Source organism: Nelumbo lutea, chromosome 3 (assembly GCF_056320005.1).
Source record: "Nelumbo lutea isolate HS-2025 chromosome 3, American lotus-T2T, whole genome shotgun sequence".
Taxonomy (NCBI): domain Eukaryota; kingdom Viridiplantae; phylum Streptophyta; class Magnoliopsida; order Proteales; family Nelumbonaceae; genus Nelumbo; species Nelumbo lutea.
Genome location: NC_142686.1, coordinates 98038889 through 98059255, shown reverse-complemented (window position 1 = coordinate 98059255; position 20367 = coordinate 98038889). Strand labels below are relative to the sequence as shown.

General features: G+C 39.3%; 1 protein-coding gene across 7 annotated transcripts in view; it reads left to right on the top strand.

Moving 5' to 3' along the window:
• The first annotated feature begins 270 nt into the window (after positions 1-270).
• The window catches only part of LOC148867082 (zinc finger BED domain-containing protein RICESLEEPER 1-like), a 30098-nt gene continuing 10001 nt past the window's right edge, over positions 271-20367 (top strand). For 2 of the 7 annotated variants that reach the window (XM_088981241.1, XM_088981236.1), the window contains exon 1: positions 271-518. The gene's annotated coding sequence lies outside the window, so the exon portion shown is untranslated. Of the gene's footprint in view, positions 519-633; positions 797-1083; positions 1493-20367 lie in introns of those variants that run through there. The other 5 variants (XM_088981240.1, XM_088981237.1, XM_088981239.1 and 2 more) reach the window with 5 other exon arrangements.

Genomic DNA, 20367 nt, shown 5'->3' with positions numbered 1-20367 from the left:
GAGCGAAAGAGAATCTACCAAGGTTCATGAGATCTCTTCCGTGCAATCCGGATCCAGGTAATTAGGAACACATCCTCACAGATCAAAACCGTTGATATGGAAGCACATTCTCTGAATATGCAACGTAATGTAAAAAACTTGGATGAGTGACACGTGGATAATTGGATAGGTGGATGTGGATTTAATGCGGGGTAATTTATTGCCAGCTGTTCTCGTCCCGTCACTTCTTTATTGTTTTGTCCACGTCATCCGACGGGTGACTCAGCAGTGGGGGACGCTCTAATTCCCGTTCCTGCAAACCCCGTTTTCATATCGGGTTTCTCCTGTTCGGGTTCTATCTCTCTGTCCTCACGAGCGCCGAGTGTTTCGAAGCTACTGTGGTTTCAGAAGATCCATCTAATCCAACACGATTCAAGTCCTAACCCAAATCGAGTTCTAAATCGAACTCCAAAGAAAGAAGAAGAAAATTCTTGTTCTGTAACTCCTTACCCTCATTCCGTTGAATCTCTGCAGTAGATGTAAGCTCTAACCCTAATTTTCTCCTGTTCTTTCTCTTTCCAGTTTATGATCTCCGTCTAGGTTTAGAAATCTTTGGTTCGGATATGTTTGCATCCTCTGCATGTGGTTCTGCAGATTATACTATTTGGAGGTGTGCTCTGGTGGAATAGATGCGAAATTCTGTTGTTGAAATGTTTCGTGTGGAAGAACCAGATTCAGAGTAAATCTGGACTTGGGTTGTTGAATATTTTCATTTTGTGGAATTGTGGGTCGTTTGATCTGATTTGGGCATTCTGAGGTACTGGATGCTTGGTAGAGGCTGACTTCAGTTAGAGTTCATTTTCTTTTTAAAGTTCAGTTTTCCCCCCTTTTCCTTTTCTTGTGATCCGGAAGTTACCGAGGGTTTTGTTCGTGGTTCATGTGGATAACAGGTTTTTTGCGTTCAAAGTTCTGATCCGATACCTGCAGGGTTGTAAATGGTGCGGGTCGACCCACTAGCTTTGGATCGGAACTGCCATGGATTGGATTTAGGGTTTTGATCTGGGTGGTAGGATATAGATTGGAACCCTAACCGGTTTCAGTTCTGATCCACTTACGAACTTCAAATATCCAATCCAACTATCTTTACCCCTCCATTGTCCAAACTTGATAGGTCGACGGATGTCTCTTACAATCACTTCCGGTGTTCATTTCAGATATATTATTGGTTAGCTACAGTTTCACTAAACTGGCGTGAGTGGCGTCCGCCTAATAATGAAGTCACTGCTGGACTGACCCAGACCCATTTTCCAGAGACTAGTCAATTCTTGTGAAGCACGTCTGGATTTCTGAAGTGAACTCTTGATATTTTCTGATTGCATGTTCTTTAAGTTTGTCAAATTTTATGGTCTTTTGAGATTTTATTGTAGTCATTCAACTTCTCAAATGGTTAATTGCTTGAGTTAGGATTCAACTTCACCTTTTTTTTGGAGTATCATCTGTAGAATTTCAGTAAGTTAAGTTACCTCCTTTTTTTTTTTTTTTTCCTTTTGTTTCAGTTCCATTTTGAATGCAATTAGTAATTTGTGCACTAGGTATTGATCAGTTCTCCTGACCATTCTAGACAAGCTAAAACTTATTCCTTCTCGAATTGGTTATTCCTCGCTTCTTTTGCTTTAGTTCCTCCTGGGTCTAGTTTGTTTGTAAACCTGTACTATTCTATAGTATAGATGGAAAGAATGAAATGTGCTATTATTGTTTCTTTCTACCGTTGGCTCTCTTTAGTTTGTTTATGATGCGCTGCTGCTGTAAAGGCATTTTCCTTAACATCTTTAAGTTTCTATGCAGTAATTATAAAATGTCCACCATAGGCAAGGGAATCTTTGTATTGGGGATTGGGATGCCAGGATAGTTTTTCCTACATAGAATATATGGTGTTTGTAGGGATAGAATATATGGTGTTTGTAGGGGTCAATCCAAGATGGTTATTTTGACTGTTTAAGGATCTTCTGTTTTATCTTATGTCTTACAATCAGTCCCTTCTGAAAAGGAGCAAGGTTTTGTGCTTCTCAGACTTCCATACTAATAGAAGCTTTTGTTTTTCTTACGGATCAAGACAATAGTCTAGTTGGTGTCTTAAAATTTCTTAGACTAGAACACAAGCACACACTTGCACACTGTTTTCCCCCGGGGGAGGTGATATAATCTCGCTGAAAAAGATTTTGGGTGGACGGATGGAAAGGTAAATGATGAGGTACATTGTGTAATAATTACTAAAATGAGAAGTGAGACTAGAAGAAAAGCAGAAAACAAGAATGTTGAAGCAAGTTGCTATATTGTGTCTAGCGACTTGATTAATTTTGTTTTGTTTTGCATATTTATTTATTTATTTTTTTTTTGTTTTTGTTTTTATAGCAACTGGAACTTTGATGGTTCTATGTATAAGAAGGTCACAAGTTTCCCCTTAATTATTTATTAACAGTTCAAATCTCTCTACCATCGAATTATGGCTAAGATAGATTTATAAAAAAAAAGGCTATGATAGGAGATTTTTAGATTTTTTATTGTGTGAACCTTGCTTAAGGTATTGTCTACTAGCACATTTATATTTGTGAGGTCCTTGAAACACATATTTGACATACCTATGATGAAAAACAAATTTGTGTCATTGAATATCTTTCACAGTTTCACCATTCCCTTTAATGTTGTCAATGTTTAATATTTTTTTCTGGGGAATTTTTGAACCTTCTATAAAGGACAATAGTATAACCTTGGTGAAGCTCGTATTAACCGGTTTTCCACATTCTTAGAAAGGATAGAGATAGGGTATAGATGAAACCTTTCATTTTTTTATGCAATGAACTTATTATTAAGACGATACCGGTAGTTCTCACTATACCTTCATCTTGTAAACATCCATTTGCAGCTTTGGAAAGCCCATAGGTTTTGCATTAGCTCTATTTCCATATCCTGCAACTTCGTTTCCATTCTTCTGAGCTTGTGTTCCACATCTGCAGAACTCATTTGATGGACAAGCATTTTTTTCTTTTTAATGATCAGTAACCAACAACAGTATAGAGGTGACAAGTAATAATAAATATAGTGCCCTCATCACTTAATGTGAGTTAAGTAAAGGAGACCAAAATATACAGCTGAAAACTGGTGAAGAACAACTGTAAACAGAAAAAACACCTTCTTACCACATACTGGAGCAAGGAGCCCTCCCCCCACCCCTTCCCTGAATGAGAATGTCGATGTTAGACCTTGTAGAAGAGTGGTTTACTTTTAAGTGAATTTTGTATTCCACTGGATCCAGAATGGCTGAAGTGAGATTTGATGGCTGAGTATCTTAGCCACCTAGCACCATAGTCATCATCATCCAAGCCTTATCCAACTATATGGGATTGGCTACATGAATCCTGTTTTGTTATTCTGTTCTGTTTAATGTGATATCATTGTTAAATTATTGGTGCTTAAATCATTTCGTACTACTTCTACCCATGTCCTTTTTGGTCTACCCCTAGCCTTTCCAGTTCAACTTGCAACAAATCACTTTATGGGTTCTGTTGATGGTACGTGACCAATCTTAGTCTACTTCTCATTTCATCATCTATTGGAGCTACTTCTAGGTTCTCTGAATGACTCCATTTCTAACTATCTTAGTCTACCAAGTGCCATGGTCTCTGAGATATAATTTGTGGCCTCATGTACCAATCCTCTTGTTATACACTCATCGACACAATTTAAATTTCAAGATCAATCTCAGATGCAGGTCAATTTTGAGAAAGGCTCCATATATGTGGTCTAAATCCCAATATCTTTCTTCAAGATATTAATTGAAATTAACTGCTTCATTTTGTTTTGTCAGTCTTTTGTTTCTTCCTTTCCATCATATTCTGATTTTTCATTAAATATAAAAAAAAAATCTGATTCTACATTTTCTGAACTACAACAGTCTTCATCTTCCATGGTCTTTGAGCAAAAAGAAAAGTCTGAGGCTGGGTTAATCAACTTTATAGTGGAAGAGCTCAGAAGTAGGATGGTAATGTCTGATGATGAAGATGTTTCTGATGCTTTTTCGAGGATGGACTTTTTTGGGGGTGGGGTTCCTAATATTGGTTATACCTGTACAACTTCTCATTGTACAGGATCTTATGCTTTTGATACTATTAAAATTACTTTACCTTTTAAAAAAAAGTCAATATCTTCCATGACTTGATTGTGAAAACAATGAGCCACATATCTTGGATTCCCTAACCCAAACATTCACTTGATGGAGATGGTTTGGATTCATTGATGTTTACGCCTAGACTGGTGATCTGTGGTCTTATCATTTTAATTGGTATTGTTACTATATTGAAAAATAAAAATGGTATACAAGATATAGGCAGAAAAGGAGGTCAGCTAATGCTTTGGTTGATTGTTTAGCTAAACAAGTGGTGAATATGGATGTTCAGTATTGGGCTCAATTGTAAGATGCAAAGTGAAATTTTGTAGGGGAGGCTCGCGCCTCTCCAAGGAATGCTTGTAATGCTTTAGATTTTGGGTTTCAATAAAAATATTAATTTATTAAAAAAATCACCAGCCTAAAAACATGAACACTACCATGGTAATACCCTACAGAACCAGCCTCACACATCACAGTAAAATAGCCCCGACTGATTCTCTCCAATCCAGCAACTTGGACCATCAAACTCCTCAAAACTCCTGCAAACCAATTAGATAATAAAGCCATGAACGACATACTACTGCATGCAAGATTTGCCCTTTATATTTTTTTAAGGTAAAGTATATTGTATTATTATCTAAGTAAGTGGTCCTCTGTACAATGAAGTGCTGTACATGTATATTCTATTTAGGGACCTCTATAAAAGTCCATCCTCAAAATAGAAGCAGAAAATATATCATCTTTAAATACATTGTATATAGACAACCAATTTTTAAGTTCCTCTACCACCAAATTAATCACCCCTGCTTCAGAGATTGATTTCTGTTAAAAAATTCTGTTGTTCCTTTCATACCAAATGGACCACATTACCACAGCTGGAATGGTTGACCTGCAAACTTTTCCTTTCTTGGTCATTACCCATGACCTTCCATTCTTCTAAAAGTGCTTTGGCTGAGTTTGGGAAGCACCATTTTAGGTTAATTATCTTGATAAAGTGCTTCCAAAGAAGCACTAAACTTGCGTACAAAAACAGATGGTTAGATGTCTCTTCCTCACTGTAGCATAGTACAGATCAGATCTGGTACATAGAAGCCCCTCTTAAACAACATTTCTTTGGTCAGGAGTTTTTCCAGGGTTGCTATCCATGTGAAGAACTTTAGTTTTGATGGAGCAGTAGCTCCCCATATTGCTTTGCTTGGAAAGTGTTCCCTTGGTTCACCAACTAGATCTTTATGAAAAGATGTAACCGAAAAGTCCTCTTTGTCCATTTCCAGCACCTTAGATCCTGAGATTGCAGATTCAGGTGCTGATTCTGGAATTATGAAAGGACTTCAATCACCATCTTGAGTCCCAGTCGTTAAAGCTCTTTCTAAGAGAGCTTTTCAGTTAGCCTGGTGACAAGCATCTATAAGATTCTGGCAAAAGTGCTCTTTAGGAGGATCAAAGTAGTCCTCCCCTCTCTCGTTAGCCAAGCACAAGGAGCTTTTATATAGTATAGGCAAATTACAGATCAGACCCTTATTGCAAACGAGAGTGCAGAAGAGATAAGGAGATCGGGCAGGAAAGGATTTGTTGGGAAACTGGACTTGGAGAAAGCCTATGACTTAGTGGATTGGAATTTCTTGCTGGAAATGTCAAGAAGACGTAGATTTGGGGATAAATGGTGTAATTGGATAAGAGGATGCTTAAACTCTTGTCGTTATTCAGTGTTGGTGAATGGGTTGGTTAAGGACTTTTTTCCAGTCAATAGAGGCTTAAGACAAGGGGATCTACTCTCCCCTTTCCTCTTTACACTTGTTGCTGATGTCTTTAGTAGGATGATCTCCAAAGCAGATGAGGAGGGCCAAATAAAGGGATGGAGAATAAGAGCAGAGGCATTCTAGTAACTCACCTTCAGTTTGCTGATGATATTGTTATTTTCTGTGAAGGGAATGAGTTGAGTAAAGTGGAGAACCTTAAGATTTTAATAAGTACTTTTGAGAGGGTCTCCAATTTGAAGGTAAATTTTGATAAAAGTTGTATGGCTAGAGTAAACTTGGAGAATAGGGGGATTGAATCCATTGCAGAATGCTTAAGTTGCAATATTTCTTCTTGGCCTTTGCATACTTAGGGCTACCCTTAGGAGCCAACCCTAAAGAAAGTAGTTTCTGGGCCCCTATTGTGGAGAAATTTGATAAGTGCTTGGCGGCTTGGAAAAAGAATTACATTTCAATAAGGGGTAGGTTGACTTTAATTAAGGCTACACTTGCCAACCTTCCAACCTACTTCCTTTCAGTGTTTAGGATTCCTCCAAGGGAGGCTAAGAAACTAGAGAAGAAAATGATAGACTTTCTATGGGAACTAGGAGAGGTGAAAAAGGATCACTTGATCAGATGGGAGATAGTTAACAAACAAAAGGAATAAGGGGGTTTAGGGATAGGGAACATAGTGCTGAAGAATGTAGCCCTTCTAGGGAAGTGGCTATGGAGATGGCCCCGAGAGAGAGAGAGATTATGGCATGAGGTGGTGGCAAGCATTCATGGTTGTGCAGGAAATGGTTGGGATTCCGACATATCTCGCCAAGCTACCCTTACTACACCTTGGAAGGCTATACATGGTATTCTCCCTCGCTTCCTAAGATTCATCAGGTATGATGCTTGTTCTGGTAATGCTATTCTGTTCTGGGAGGATATTTGGGTGGGTACTCAACCCCTCAAAGATTGTTTCCCCTCGCTCTATTCCATTTACCTTCACAAACATGAGCCAATTGCAACTTTTCGCCCGAGCCCGTTAAACCCCTTATCTTTAAACTAGGACTTTGGGTTGCGTAGAGGATTAAGGGAATGGTGAGTCGAGTTGTGTTATTGAGCTAATTCATTTACTAGGATCCGTTTGCTTAGACCCCACTTCTTCTGATCAAAGGGTTTGGACTCCTCTTCCAAAAGGTACTTTTACTTGCTCTTCTTTTCTAAAATCCCTCAGTTCTAACCCTATTTCCCAAGGATTCCCTGTCAAAGAAGTCTGGGAGCGACCTATTCCCCCAAAAATTGCTGTATTCTGCTGGGAAGTCTTCTATGGGGAAATCAATACTTTGGAAAACTTACAGAAAAAGAGGCCCTCGCTTTGTCTTTCCCCAAATTGGTGTTCCTTGTGTAAGGCCGAGAATGAGGACTGTTTCCATTTGCTGATCTCCTATTCCTTTGCTACAACTATATGGAGGTAGAGCCTTTGTTTATTTGGAGGTAGGTGGTCTATGCCTTCTGATTTAAGCTTGTTATTCAACCCATCTATCTTTGTTTGGCACACTAGAAGAGGTAAGGTCATGTGGAAATGTGTCAGGGAAGCCACTCAGTGGACTCTTTGGGAGGAAAGGAATGTAATAATTTTCTTAGAGAAGGAATGAGGGTTAGATGAAATGAAGGATTGTATCCTAACAAGAGCAATCCATTGGCTGAAAACTGTGGATATCTTTGATGACTTCTCCTTTGATGATTTGTGGAGGAATTGGCTAGTAATAGCTAACACTTCAACAAAGAAGGATAGAATTCTGTCAGAATGGATTCCGCCTTTGGAAGGTGTCATCAAGCTGAACTTTGATGGAAGTAGCCAAGGCAACCTCGAGCCTTTAGGTATAGGGGGTATCGTGAGAAATAAGGACAGCAACATAATTTCCCTATTCTCAGGACTGGTGGGAGTGGGGGATTCCACAGGGGCAGAAATCCTTGCTGCAGTACAAGGAATTCAGATCGCCAACCAGCTTGGGGTGGAGCATCTCCTAGTTGAAGGGGACTCTCAGGTGGTAACAAGGTGGCTCTTAAACTTGGATACCACCATTTGGGGCTACAAAGATCTCATAAAAAAAGTAAAGTGGTTAACCAACAATATGAGAGTTGAGGTAAAATGGGTTAGTAGGTCTGCTAATTCTTTGGCTGATGCTTTAGCCAAACAGGGGGTTTCTAGGGAAGATCTTTTTTGTGCTTCTATGTAAGTTATTAATTTGGAAATCTGTACTTAACTAGCCAGTAGAGGTTGCAACTCGTGCCTTTCCTTGGGGACTTTGTACTATTGTCTATTGCTGATTAATAAAATTATTTCAATTATAAAAAAAAAGCTCTTTCTAAGAGAGGGAGTCTAAATGATCCAACTATCATTTACCACATAGGATTCAACAACCCAAACCAATTTATTTTCAGCCACATTGAAGAGGATTGAGAACATTTCTTTTGATGATCTTTCACCACACCATAGGTCTGACTAAAATCTTAACTTTCTTCCATCTCCCACCCTGAACTTTATTCCTTTACTGAAATGAGAGAAAGCGTTAGATATACCTTTCCACACACTACACTCTGCCTCATTTCTCCAAGTTTATAAAGTAATCTAGTTTTTAGTTAGGTAGCATATTGTCTAACTTGATCTTTAATTGTGATTGTAATAGTAAAAATGCTTGGCATTGGTAGAATCTCAGGCCATTGCTTGGTTCAATGGAAAAATCTTCTGACAAGCATGAGAATGTGGGTTTGAGCCTCAGAGCAGCCACTTTGTGCAAGAAGATGCCAAAGGTTTATGTCTATATCCAATTCATCCCTCCAAAGTCCAAAATGGCAAAATCCCTGGAGATCAGGGACCAAAATGCTTGGAAATTTTTGTTGTTCTCTTCCTTTATAATTTCCTTTTACCATGGACCAACTTATAGATGAAAGAAAGTTGGTAAAAAGGGAGAAAGATTAAAGAAAACAAGGCCTTGGTGTAAAGAAAATTTGTTACAGACAAAATATCATTGTCATCTAAGCCTTATCCCAACTATATGGTGTCAGCTTCATGAATCCTGTTTCGACCCATGCCCTTTTTGTTCTACCCCTATCCCTTCTAGCCCCTTCTTGCAATAGATCACTTCTTCTTGTGGGTGTTGTTGGTGATCTTCTATGCACTTGACCAAACCATCTTAGTTTGCTTTCTCTCATTTTATCACCTTTGGAGTTACTCCTAAGTTCTTTTGAATGACTTGATTTTGGTCCTCTTTGGAGAAACCACTTATGTGGTCCTCACGTCTTTCTATTGTACTCGTATACAACTACTATGTGGTCCCCACCTCTTTCTATTGTACTCGTATACAACTACTAGTTATTTAAGTGTCAGTCCACAATTAGTTGTTAGTCTTTTATTAGGACTTTAATTGTTGTCTTTTATTAGGATTTTAATTTTTCCATGTAAGCAATCTTATCCTTACTTCAGAATTAATATAAATAGAAAGAGGGGGGTGGCAGATTAAGCATCCTCTTCTTTTCTGAAATCCTTCCTTCGAAATCCTCTTCTCTTCTTTTCTCTTTCTCCTCCCATTCTCTCCTCTCATCTTCTTAATTTCCCATTGATTATACACCACAGCTTGGGTTGTCAGTAGTCTCATACGACTACATGGTATCAAAGCCAACCTAGGAAATCTTATGATAGTTTGACATGGCTGGCTGCATAAGAATTTCCTAGGGTTGGAAAATTTCCAACAAAAAAGGATCATCGGCTGAGTCTTGGAGATTGTTGGTGAAGCATCAGAGGATGACCAACAATTAGGAAGAGTCGGAAGGAAGAACCCTCAAGATTAGGGTTCAGACTTGTTTTTGAAGGTTGCGGCCAGAAAGTCAAAAGGAAGAACCCTCGAGATTAGGGTTCAGACTTATCTTTGAAGGTTGCGGCCAGAGTTTTGTTGAAGTAAGTCAATCTTTTTTATTAAAAGGATTACCTTTTCTGGTTATTTCAAAGGTTTGGTTGAAAGTTTTTTCCTCTTGAACTGTTCTTGATACATTAAAAGAATAGTTTTTTTTGGTTACTTTAAGAGGTGCGGCTGAACTGGTTGTGTTCTTGGCTTGTTTCTTGACCTTTGACTGGTTCTAGGTTCAAGATTCTAGTTTATTGACTGTCGTCAATTCTAGGGCTGCAGTTAGTTTCAGCCTTGCACTCTCAGCCTTGCACTCTAAGTTGTACTTGGAAGGTATCTTTTTTGGGTGGATTGCCGACCTAGAAGGATAAAGTAGGTTCGACTGATAGCAAATTCTGGGTGTAGTTACCTAGTCTCAGTGATACAAAAGGCATTTGTTAATCTTTTCTTGACAAAGAATGGAGTTTAAGAGCCAAGGGGAAAACTATTTAGGGGCCGGTGGTGCTGGTATTTTACCTGAGAACAGTTTTCAGATTACCATTGTAAAATTTGATGGGTCAAACCACCTAGAGTGGGCCCAATCAGCCATGATGGCTATTGGGACTAGAGCAAACCTAAGTTATTTACTGGGAGATGTCAAGGAACCAGCCAAGGAGGACCAAATATATACCAAATGGGTTCAGGAGAACTATTTGGTTATGACATGGTTGTGTAACTCCATGCAACCACATATCAACTGAAATTATTTGTGGGCAAAAACAGCTAAAGAAATTTGGGATATCATGAAAGAAACCTACTCCCAACCCCTCAATGTTGCTAGGGACTATGAGCTAAAATGTAAGGTGAATAACCTTAAGCAAGGAGAGAAGCCAGTATCGATTTATTTTTCCACCTTGAAATCCTTGTGGCATGAGATTGATCACTTAGAAACAATTGAGTGGGAAAGCCAGAAGGATGCACAGACCGACAGAAAGTGTTGGAAAATGTGGGGTTACTAGTTCAGATATGAAAATAGAATTCTATATATTCCTAGGATTGTGGAAGGGTTGATTTAGAAAGTTTTTTCTTTCTATTTTTGTACTTTCTATTTTCTCTTCTTTCTATTTTTTCTTCTTTCTATTTTTCTTTCTTTCTATTTTTCTTTCTTTCTATTTATTGCAGCAGCTTACTATATAAATGTGCCCATTGGCAATAGAATGAAACAGATCAGTATTCTATCATTCCAAAACAGGGTATCAGAGCTCTAGCTTTGTCAACCTTGAGATTTTTTTGGCCTTCATTGCCAGTTTTTTGTGTTTTTCTCTTTTGGCCTTCAGTGTTGATCTATAACCAGAAGTGTTCCTTTATTCTCCTTTCCTGCTGGCCTTATTTTTCCTCCATTAACAATGTCCGACATGACTGCAACAAGTGCTCCCGTCCAAACCGATGAAGGAGCAACAAATTCTCATCCTCACACTAGTGATTTGTAGAATATTCAGGCAACATATAGACTGAATGGCTAGAATTACTTGAAGTGGTCACAACTAGTGCGTACCTATTTGAAGGGAAAAGGAAAAATTAGTCACCTCCTTGGAATAGGACCAAGGTTGGGCGAGCCAAATTTTGATGCTTGGGACGAAGAGGACTCCATGATTATGTCATGGTTGTGGAGTTCAATGACACTCGAGATCAGTGATACTTGTATGTTTCTTCCCTCTGCAAAGGCCATTTGGGATGCTACTCGACAAACCTATTCCAAAGCCCATGATGTTGCTCGTGTCTATGAGCTCAAAGTGAAGACTGTGGCGGCCAAACAAGGGAGCAGGAGTGTTCAGAGTATGCAAATCTGCTGCAAAATTTATGGCATGAGCTTGATCATTATCGGGTTCTTGAGACAAAGTGCGCAGATGATGCTGTAATCTTGAAGAGTTTTATTGAAAGAGATAGGGTGTATTATTTTTTGGTCGGACTGAATGCTGAATTTGATCAGGTTCGAATACAAATTCTTGGCAAAGAAGAAGTGCCTCCATTGAATGAAGTCATAGCCCTTGTCAGAGCTGAGGAAAGCCGCCGTGGAATCATGCTTGAGCCTAAAGATCCCGAAGGCTCAGCCATGGTGGCAAGGGGAGGAAGTTACAGTGGTTCAAAGGGTAAAAACAATCACAACTTGGCTCATGACACAACCACCCGTGACTCTAACGATGACCTCTGGTGCACCTATTGCAAGAAGCTCAGACACACGAAAGATCGGTGCTGGAAACTTCATGGGAAACCTCCCACATCCAGCAAGGAATGGGGAAATCGAGGAGTTTCAAAAGGAGTTCAACAGGCCCATAATGTCTCTACAACTCGGCAGCAAGAACACTCAAGTCGGGGACCATTTAATGATGAAGAAATTGAAAGGCTAAGGTGCTTCCTGAAATCCTTGAAACCAGGAAGTGGTTCTACCTCTCTTGCTCTCTCAAATGAGTCTTTATCTCTAGGATTACATGCCTCGGTTAGTATTTTTCCATGGATTCTTGATTTTGGAGTTACTGACCACATGACACCCTCTTCACTACATTTTCTCACCTATACACCCTGTCCTAGTAATAGAAAAACTTCTGCTGTTGATGGTTCTTTCACCACAATGGCAGGGATTGGGAATATTCAAATTACTCCATCCCTATTACTTAAAAATGTGCTTTATGTTCCTAAGTTATCCACTAGCCTTATCTCTATACATAAACTCACTCAGGATGTGAACTGCAATGTTGTGTTCTTCCCTTCTTACTGTGCATTTCAGGACCAGGTTTCGGGGAAGAAGATTGGACTTGCTAAGGAAAGAGACGGACTCTACTAACTTGAAGCAACCAGCAAATCATCTCACACTGTTATGCATGTCACACACGAGTCATTCTTATCTACCTCCAATAAAGATTTAATTTAGCGTCTTCATTTCCGTTTTGGTTATCCTTCATTTCTTATTTTAAAAACAATGCTTCCTTCATTGTTTAAAGGAATTGATGTTGAAACCTTTCGTTGTGATGTTTGTGAACTTGCTAAGCACAAAAACGTTTCTTTCCCAATCAGCAATAAAAGATCTTCAATTCATTTTTATTTGATTCATTCGGATATATGGGGCGCTTATCAAATTCCCAACATTACTGGTTCCAGATGGTTCGTCACCTTTATTGATGATTGCACTAGGGTCACATGGATTTTTCTTCTCAAGTCTAAATCTGATGTGGGTACGGTTCTTCCCAACTTTCATAACATGGTCCAAACTCAGTTTGGTGTGAGAATTAAAAGGTTTCGATCTGATAATGCTACAAATTATTTTAATCAGAATTTGTTTCCATTTTTTCAGAAAGAAGGCATTGTGCATGAATCCTCCTGTGTTAACACTCCCCAACAGAATGGGGTAGCGGAGAGAAAAAATGGCCATCTTTTGCAAACTACCCGAGCCTTTCTCTTTCAAAATCAGGTGCCAAAACAATATTGGGGGGAAACTGTCCTTACTGCTGCCTACACCATAAATAGACTACCATCTAAAGTTCTTGACAACCAAAGCCCAATACAAGTCCTTTCTCAAATTTACCCTGATATTCGAGCCTCAAATAATCTCACACCAAGAATTTTTGGCTGCACTGCCTTTGTTCATGTCCATAATAAGGGAAAATTAGACCCACATGCAATCAGGTGTGTCTTCTTGGGATATTCCCCAACTCAGAAAGGTTATAAATGTTATCATCCAACCACCAGAAAATTCTACACCTCCATCGATGTCACATTTGAGGAAGGAAAATCTTTTTTCACTCAACCTTATCTTCAGGGGGAGCCCTCATTAATGGAAGATAAGGCCTCGGATCTACTCTCCCTAGATGTATTACCCTCCTCACAGACATTCAATCGTCAAGAATCACATCCCTCTGAGTCACATTTCTCTGAGCCCCACATTCCCGAGTCTCAACAAGAGTCAAACAATCCGACCATTGAACGAAATTCGGACATTGTTAACCCCACGAATGATGTGTGTGATAATGTGAGATATATGTAGGTTTACTCTAGGAGGAAAAATCCAAATCCTCAACCTGTGCAAGTCCAAGATTCAACTCCTAATCCTAGAACTTGGGGATGCTTAGATCCTGAACCTACACCTTCACAGTCTGAGTATGAGTATGACCTACCTATTACATTGAGAAAAGGAACCAGAGAATGTACCAAACGCTCATTGTACCCTTTAGCCAAATATGTATCATTTCAAAGATTCTCTAAATCCCATAAAAGTTTTCTAGCCAGCCTTAACACCATTCCAATTCCTAATACTCTAGCCGATGCACTTTCTAATAAGGAGTGGAGAAAAGTCAGTTTATGCATAATCTTAAAGAAGTTCATCTGCAGGCTGCCATCGAATTCTGCACTATTTGAAAGCCAATCCAGGAAAAGGAATTTTATTCACAAGAAATGGAGAACTGACTCTTGAAGCATATACAAATGCCGATTATGCAGGATCTCTAGTAGATAGACGATCCACTTCTGGTTACTGTACCTTCTTAGGAGGAAACTTAGTCACTTGGAGGAGTAAGAAACAAAATGTAGTGGCTCGGTCAAGTGCAGAGGCAGAATTCAGGGCTATGGCACAAGGAGTGTGTGAATTACTCTGGTTGAAGATAATTTTAGAAAACCTGAAGATTCCACGAGAAGAGCCTATGAAACTATATTGTGACAACAAGTCAGCCATCAATATTGCTCACAATCCTGTTCAACATGACAGGACGAAGCACATCGAAATTGACCGACACTTTATAAAAGAGAAACTGGACAACAAGTTGATTTGCACTCCCTATGTGTCTACAAAAGGACAACTGGCCGATGTACTCACTAAAGGGCTCAATAGTACAGACTTTCGGAGAATTATAGCCAAGCTGGGAATGGAGGATCTCTATTCACCAGCTTGAGGGGGAGTGTTGGAAAACGTGGGGTTACTAGTTCAAATCTGAAAATAGAATTGTATATATTCCTAGGATTGTGGAAGGATTGATTTAGAAAGTTTTTTCTTTCTAGTTTTGTACTTTATATTTTCTCTATTTTCTTCTTTTTATTTTCTTTTCTTTTTATTTTTCTTTCTTTCTATTTATTGCAGCAACTTACTGTATAAATGTGCCCATTGGCAATAGAATGAAACAGATTAGTATTCTACCATTCCAAAACAGAAAGCAGGTTGAAACCAATAGGGTATTTGAGTTTCTAGCTGGTCTAAATTCTGAGTATGACATTCTGAGACAACAACTTCTAACTAGAGATAGTGTGACTCTATCACAAGCTTGCTCTCTAGTGCACAGTGAAGAAAGTAGAAGGAAAGTTATGTTATAGCATTCGCCACTTGAATCAGCCTTGGCAGCAGTTAAACCCAATTTTGGGGGGATAAGGAGAGAGATATGAAGAAGGAAGACAAAGACCTAATATGTGAACATTGCAAGAGACCTAAGCATAACAAAGAGAAGAAAAACAACCTTTTGAGAAGAAAGGACTGTTTAGAAAGTTGCAAAAATTCAAAAAAAAGTAGCAGAAATCAGAGTTCAAGAGGAGAGAAAAAGAAGGTGGCGACAACTTGGGTTCAGTGAGAGATTTTCTAACATAATCTCTTCTCTTACTCCCTTAGTTCTATTTCATTAAGTTAAACTTTAGTAATTTACAGAAAATCTCCTAGTTGGGCAGAGAATTAAAAAGACATAACATAAGAAAGAATAAAGGCCAGATTAAGGCCCATTGTAGCAAAGAACATAAAAGATAAAAAAGGATAAATAGCCTATGGGCCATTCGACCCATCTTCTCTACACTCCCCTTCAAGTTGAGCATAGATGTCAATCATGCCAAGGTTGCCAGTATCAAGCTGAAGTTTAGCCTTGGGAATGCCCTTGGTGAGGAAATCAACTAACTGTCCTTCAGAGGTGATGAAAGGTAGACACACTTCTCTAGAAGCCATTTTTTTCTCGAATGAAGTGTCTGTCAACTTCAATATGCTTAGTTTTGTCATGTTGCACTGGGTTGTGAGCAATGTGGATGGCGACCTGATTATCACAGTATAACATCATTGGCTTATCATTCTCATTACTCAGTTCCTCCATCAAGGATCTAAGCCACAATAGTTCAGAAACTCCATGAGCCATTGCTCTGTATTCTGCTTCGGCTGAAGGTCGAGCAACAATTGATTGTTTCTTGCTTCTCCAAGAGACAATATTATCTGCCACCAAGCTACAGTACCTAGAGGTAGATCTTCTGTCATCAATGTTTCTGTCCCAGTCAGCATCTGTGTAGGCTTCAAGTTTCATATGGCTATGCTTAGCAAATAGAATTCCCTTTACAGGGGAACCCTTCAAATAACACAGAATCTGCTCTGCTGCTGCCATGTGAGTATCCCTGGGAGCATGCATGAACTGACTGATGCAACTGACAGCATATGCAATGTATGGCCGAGTTATGCATAGATAAAGAAGTTTTCCAAGTAGTCTCTAGAAGACTCCCTTATCTTCTAACAATATTCCATTTAAAGCAGAGAATTTATGGCTCATATCGATAGGAGTAGCAATTGGTCTAGCACCCATCTTCCTTGTTTCAGAGAGCAAATCAAGAACATACTTTCTCTGAGAGATAAGGATCCCATCCTTGGATCTAGCAACTTCTACGCCAAGAAAGTATCTCAATTCCCCTAGATCTTTGATCTCAAACTCTGTATGAAGGAAATATTTGAGATCATTAATCCTGAGACATCATTACCAATCACAATAATATCATCAACATACACAATCAGGTAAACGGCCAATGATCCTCTCCTCTTCACAAAGAGAGTATGATCAGACTGTGTCTATATATAGCCAAAGCTACCAAGGGCAGCCCTAAACCCTTCAAACCATGCTCTAGGGCACTACTTGAGTTCATAAAGAGATTTCTTCAGCCTGCAGACCTTTCCTTTCATATCTGTTTCATACATCCCTGGAGGAAGAGACATATATGCCTCCTCATGTAACTCTCCATTCATAAATGCATTCTTTACATCCAGTTGATAAGGTGGCCAGTTTGAGTGTGCAACCAAAGATAGCAGAACTCTCACAGAAGTCATCTTAGCAACAGGGGTAAAGGTCTCCAGATAATCGATCCCATATGTTTGTGTATAGCCTTTTGCAACCAGCCTAGCCTTGTACCTTTCAATGGTGCCATCAACATGATATTTGATAGTAAAAACCCACTTACAGCCTATTGGATCATTCCCTTCAGGTAAATCAACCACTTCCCAAGTGTCATTCTTGTGTAGGGCATCAATTTCTGATCTCATAGCATCATTCCATTTTGGAATAGTAAGAGATTCCAAAACAGACCTGGGAATTGGGTTAGAAGCAACAAAAAAAAGGTAGGCAAAATATGAAGGAGAAAGCAAACTATAAGAAAGGTGTTTAGAAATACAATGTGTACTACACTTCCTTTTTTCTTTCCTAATAGCAATGGGGATATCAAGGTTTGGGAAGGATGGCTCCAAAGGGGCTGTAACATTACCTGTTGTCTCATCTGTAACTAGAAGTGCATGAGGCTCGTGTGTTGGAGGGGAAACAATATGCTCATCTCTGGTTCTCTGCTGTTGGTACAACCTAGGATTAAAAAGAGGGCGAGGAGGTAAATGAGGTGGAATAGGAACACTGGAATGAGAGTGAAGTGACTGATCCTCCCTTGACTCATTTGAAGGAGGAAGAGACTCGGCAAAAGACTCAACTGGGACAAGAAGAGGAAGAGCAAAGACCTGTGACAAATCCTCCCCCTTTGGACAATGTCTCTCTAGAGAACAACCATAAAAGGAAGAAAGCTCATTGAATGTGACATCCATTGAGACATACCGAGTGCCAGTCTTCGGATCAAAATAACAGTAACCCTTTTGTGTGGGGGAATAACCAAGGAAGACACACTTGTGGGCTTTTGGTTCAAATTTATGTCTCTGGACACTTGGGATATGTACATAACAAGTGCAGCCAAAGACACAAAGAGGAATAGGAAAAAGATCATTGTCTGGATGAAGAAGACTGAAGGGGGACTTAAACCCTAAAACCTTGGATGGCATACAGTTTATAAGGTAGGTAGCAGTGAGAACATCACCCCAAAATTTTGTAGGGACATGTGAGGCAAATAGAATACTTTTTGCAATTTCAACAATGTCTATTTTTTCTTTCAGCAACTCCATTCTGTTTTGGGGTTCTAACACAGGAGGTTTGATGAATAACCCCTAAATCAGTGAGATAGCAAGTCAGTTTTTTCTCAAAATATTCTTTTGCATTGTCGGGTCTGAAAATTTTAATTCTGGTATCAAACTGGGTTAGGACAAATTCATGGAATTGCCTCACAAGTCTGGGAACTTCATCACGTGGCTTCATCAAAAATATCCAAGTGAATCGAGAAAAGTCATCAATGAACAAGATAAAATATTTGTAGCCACCAATAGAAGGTAAGTGGTAAGGCCCCCACACATCAGATTGCACAGTATTAAAAAGAGAAGATCTTTTATTACTTAGAGGATAATTGCTTCTACAATGTTTTGACAGTTCACAAGACTCATTATGAAGACTAGACAAACTAATTCCCTTAAACAATTCTGGGAATAAATGACTTAATGTAAAAAAAGAAAGGTGACCCAAACGAAAATGATATAACATGACTGATGGACTTTGTAGATGTAGACCCAAAAGCAGCTTTTCCATGTTGTTCATAGCACTGTTTAGGAGTATCCAACAGATATATTCCATTCGCCTCACGGCCACTTCCAATCACATTTTGAGACTCTAGATCCTGAAAAACATAGTAGGAAGGGAAGAAGGTTACACAACAGTTTAATGACTTAGTTAGACTACTTGCAGATAACAAATTTGTATTTAGTCTGGGTACATGAAGAGCAGAAGGAAGAACCAAGGAGTTTGTAGCCTTGATGGTTCCTTTGCCGGAGATAGGGGCAAGAGAGCCATCCGCTAGGGTGATTTTGTCACGTCTAGGAAGTAAATCATATGAAACAAACAAAGTAGAAAGGCTGGTCATATGATCAGAAGCACCAGAATCAATAATCCAAGGGATCGTACGATTACTTGAAATGGTTGTATGATTGGCAGAAGCCAGTATACCTAAATGAGCAAATGCAGAAGATGTTGAATTTCCTGGAGGGTTGGAAGAAGGTCACAACCTCTAGGTGACTGATCATCCTCCCAAGCTTCTCATATTTTGCCTTCATAACTGCTAACTGCTCACTAGTCGTCATCTCTTCAGTTTGGTATTTGTCACTATCTAGACCAACAGCAACATTGGCACTCTCTACCTTTATATTATCAGACTTCTTCTGAAACCGAAGTGGTAGGAACTCAGGATGCAATTTCCAGTACTTGTCTTTAGTGTGTTTTGGCATTTTACAGTATTCACAGATAATCTCTTTCCTCCTTGAGCTACTTGGAGTCCTTGCAACCCCCTTGGGTTTCACTCCCATATTAGCAAAGTGATCATTTAGACTAGCCCCTTGAACTTGGGCAAGTCTTCTGCTTTCTTCACTACTTACCAAGGCATATGCTTGAGACAGTGAGACACTATCCTTGGATAAAATATTTTGCTTTGTAATGTCGCACTCTGGATTTAGCCTTGTCAAGAACTTAAACACCCTGTTTCTCTCAACCAGTTTTCTGTAGGTCTCAACATCCTTAGTGGCGTCCTAGGCTACATCTTCTATCAAATCTATTTCTTGCCATAAAGACTTCAGTGTTGAGAAGTATACAGCTAATGGTTTCTCCCCCTATCTCAAATTCTTCACATCACTTCTCAACTTGTAAACCCTAACCACATTTAATTTTTGAGAATATGTTTTAGCAATACTATCCTAAATTTCTTTTGCTGAATTCATCCACAAATAGTGATGACTAATCTGTGGTTACATTGAGTTCACAAGCCATCCAATAACAGTATAATTTTCTTGCATCCACTTTTCATATGATGGATCATCTTTCGGAGGAGCCTTTTTGCTCCCGGAGATAAAACCCCATTTGCCTCTACTACATATATGAATTTTTACTGATTGTGACCAAGCCAGATAATTAGTTCCATCCAGCTTGACTGTGGTCACAGCTAGTAGAGAGTCTACAGAGGCTCCCGGAACTTGTTCGGATTTGGCAACATGCTTGTTTTCAAAGTCTGAGGAGTTCATCTTCTTAAATACTTCAGAAAATGACTTCAAACAACTTCGATTAACAACAAATGAAGACGGAACAAAAACTGCATTGTGAGCCAACCTCTATGCAGCCGAACCAATAACCTACGTCACACCCGGAAGCTGGGAGAAACAGAGAAAACTCATCCACTCCTTGTAGACTTCACAGAACACCAATCCACTTGATTCGATCTTCAAGAAGAATGAGAAGGCCTTCAGTTACTAAGCGCCCAGGTCAAACTCCTTGCGGGGCCCGCAATCAGATTTCTCTAGAAAATTAGGGTTTTGGGCAACACACTTGAATCTGTCAAGAGGACGACAAAACCGGTCCCCTTCTCTCCAGAAACCACTAACAACTAGGCTGAAATAGGTTTCTTTAACTATTCATATGATTCAATTCTCCATACA